The sequence below is a fragment of the Nyctereutes procyonoides genome, unplaced genomic scaffold, assembly GCF_905146905.1.
Source record: "Nyctereutes procyonoides isolate TBG_1078 unplaced genomic scaffold, NYPRO_anot_genome, whole genome shotgun sequence".
Classification (NCBI taxonomy): domain Eukaryota; kingdom Metazoa; phylum Chordata; class Mammalia; order Carnivora; family Canidae; genus Nyctereutes; species Nyctereutes procyonoides.
This window is the reverse complement of record NW_026575046.1, coordinates 63,964,590-63,968,369: the sequence shown is the minus strand read 5'-3', so window position 1 is coordinate 63,968,369 and position 3,780 is coordinate 63,964,590.

Sequence of the window (3,780 nt, the reverse complement as noted above, 5' to 3'; positions counted from 1 at the left end):
GCTTCCCCTCTGCCCCTCCCTCTGCTCACACTCTGTCTCTTTCTCTCTCAAATAAATAAATAAATAAATAAATAAATAAATAAATAAATCTTTAAAAAAAAAAGTACCACAAATGATTCTAATGTGCAGTGCTGGGCCATGTAGAGGAATTCTAATCGGCCCTACCCCAGCTGAATTGTTGCTTCTTCCATAAAGCCTTTCCTGCCCTTCTCCCAACTTCCTCCTCCCATAGAATTAATCTTTCCATCCTCTGGGCAACATATGTATCTTGTTCATATTTTTATTGCATTTCTCAGCCAATATTATAGTTTGTTTATAGGCCTGTCTTCCTCCTAGACTGTGAGAATTTTTAAAGGACTATATGCAATAGCCCATCAACAGCCTGGAGAGTGATGCCTGATGTGACAGGTGCTCAATAAATGTTGGCTAAATTACATAACTTCTTACAGTGCACAGGTGGTCACGGAAAGATGGATACAGATAGGTGTGCATAAACATGCCAACCCATGTTGATAACAAAATCTCTACTTATTTTTAGGTTTAATTTTTTCCTTTTTCTTTTTTTCCCTTTCCTTTATTTTTTTAAAAAAGATTTTATTTATTCACGAGAGACACAGAGAGAGAGACAGAGACATAGGCAGAGGGAGAAGCAGGCTCCTCGCAGGGAGCCCCATGTGGAACTCGATCCCAGGACCCCAGGATCACGCCCTGAGCCAAAGGCAGATGCTCAACCACTGAGCCACCCAGATGTCCCTCAGGTTTTGATTATATGAATGTACTTTAAGAAATCTCTTTCTGTTATAAATCATAACATCATGATGCTGTAAGTATAGTTATCAAAAGCTACAGTTTCCTGGAATAGCTGCTCTACTAGTGTGCTAAATGCTGTGCCTTGGTGCATGATGTAGTCATAGAAAACACTTCGGGTTTAGTGTCTAAACTGGACTTGGAATCTTTTTCCACCATTTATTAGCTGTGTAACCTTGGGCAGTTAACCTGACTTCATCAGTAAAAATGTATCTAAATATACTTTTTTAAATTAAATTTTATTATTATAACGTGTGTGTGTGTGTGTGTGTGTGTGTGTGTCAGAGAGAGAGAGAGAGAGAGAGAGAGAGAGAGAGCGAGCGCACAAGCTGGGGGAGGAGCAGAGGAAGAATCTTAAGCAGGCTCCATTACCAGTGCAAAGCCTGATGTGGGGCTTGATCTTACAACCCTCAGATCATGATCCCAAATTCATGACCGGAGTGGAAATCAAGAGTCAGATGGTTAACCAACTGAGCCACCCAAGCACTCCTCCCCTCTAAATATCCTTTCACTCACTATTCAAATACTTATTAAGCCCTTGCTACATGTCAGCCATTGTGCAACACCAGTGACTTTCGATTAACTTTAAGTGCACATTAGAATCATCTGGCAAAAAAAAATTATGTATGTATGTATTTATTTTTAAAGATTTTATTTATTTATTCATGAGAGACACACACACACAGAGGCAGAGACACGGTAGAGGGAGAAGCAGGCTTCATGCAGGGAGCCTGATGCGGGACTCGATCCTGGGACTCCAGGATCACGCCCTGGGCCAAAGGCAGGTGCTAAACTGCTGAGCCACCCAGGGATCCCCCCCAGATTTTTTTTTAAGATCCTATGTTTAAGTAATCTCCATACCCAATGTGGGGCTCAAACTTACAATCCTGAGATCAAGAGTTGCTTGCATTACTGACTGAGCTAGTTGGGTGCCCCTCACCTGGAAAAAATTTAAAGCTAAAAAAATTTAAAGAAAAAAATTTAGCTTCCCTAAAATAAGACAGTGTATATAGGATTATATGATTGTGTAATGAGATAATCTACTAAAATTATATATATATACACACATATATATACATATAATATTATATGATACATATAATAATTCCTAGGTCTCAACCTTAGGGATTCTGATTTTATTGTTCAGGCACCTATTATTGCCATTTTAAAAAGCATCACAGATAATTCTGATGGGCAACCAGGATTGAGAAACAAGAGCAATGATACAGAAAACAGTATAATGAAACACATCAGACTCTATTCTCGAGAAACTATGAATTTAGGCTCTACCATGTACTAGGAGTGCAACCTTAAGCAAGACAGAAGACCCCTACTTTCTTGTGCTGATATGAAAGATAAGTGGGATAAATTACGCGGAAATGCTTAGCAAAGGGCACAGTCTAGGACAGGTGCTCAACAAAATTGAATTTGATAAATTACTAATCTAGACGAGTAGTTCTTAATCTTCAGTATGCTATGGAATTGTCTTGGGCCTGAAACCTTGGCTTACTGAGTTTCCCCTCTAAAATTTCTGATTCAGTATGTCTAAGGTGGGTCTGACATTTGTGTTCCTAACAGGTTCCCAGGTGATACTGATATTGTTGATCCCAGGATCACACTTGGAGAAACACTGACCTTGACTATAAATTCTTAAGGACAGGCGCAATCTGCCACTAAAGCATGTTCAGGGATCCCTGGGTGGCTCAGCGGTTTGGCGCCTGCCTTCAGCTCAGGGCCTGATCCTGGGGTCCTGAGATCGAGTCCCACATCGGGCTCCCTGCGTGGAGCCTGCTTCTCCCTCTGCCTGTGTCTCTGCCTGTCTCTCTCTGTGTGTCTCTCATGAATAAATAAAATATTAAAAAAAATAAATAAAGCATGCTCAATGCCTAATATAGCTTCCAGCACAGAGTAGAAGTGCAACTTTTTTTTTCAGTGAATGAATCACTCTGTGCCTCAGATATAACTGTTATTTACAATCACAAACGATCACAGGAGAGCAAGAATTTTTGCTTTGTTCACTACTGTATTCCCAGAACCCAGAATATGGCTTGCCACACAGCAGTGCTAAGAAAGAAAGAAAGAAAGAAAGAAAAAGAAGAAAGAAAGAAAGAAAGAAAGAAAGAAAGAAAGTTAAATGAATAACTCTTATTGAAAGGGTTAAATGAGGTCATGTGTTTTTAAAAATCCTACAGTATTAGCTACAATATTGCTATTCATTAAATGGGATAATAATTACTCCAAGAACTGTAGCTCTTCCAACAGGCGGGGGACATTCCGAGTGCAGGGATCATCACCCTCTGGCAGACCTCTGCATCTAAACTAAGCCACAGTATAAAAACGGTTAACTAATAATACCTGACATTTACTGAGTGATTGCTATGGGGGAGAGAGATCTATGTGATTGTCTAATTCCATCCTCTCAAAAAGCCATTATTAGAAGGGCATTCAGTATTCTCTCCCATTTTACAGATGAAAGAAACTAAGGCAGAGATAGTTGCTCCAGCTGGTGACCTGCGGAGCCAGAACTCGAACACACGAAGTCTGAAGGCTGAGTTAGTACCTTCTACTATAATACGTTCCGTGATCTCAGAACCAGCAAGAGTCCTAGGTGAAAGCATCTCCGTAGACGGAAATCAATGGGGTCAGGGGTCAGCAGGAAGTGGCTACGACTAAAGATCGGAGAGGTCACTAATGTGTCATAGGGGGATTGTGGAAGCGTTACTAAACATAGTTTGAAACAGCCTTCTCGATCTTATCTTAGCAGGACTATAAAGTGACCAGAACATCTGGGGGGAAAATAAAAGGCGGAAATGCATAAGATTCTGCGGAGAATCCCCGGGGTAGCCATGACGCGAGGGGAGCAGTGGCGCATGCGCGGCATCCGGGTTCTTGAGGCCGCGTCTCCTGCAGACGTGGCAGAAGGAGTGGTCGCTCCCAGGGCGTGGGGGAGGAACTTCCGGGGACGTCGCTCAG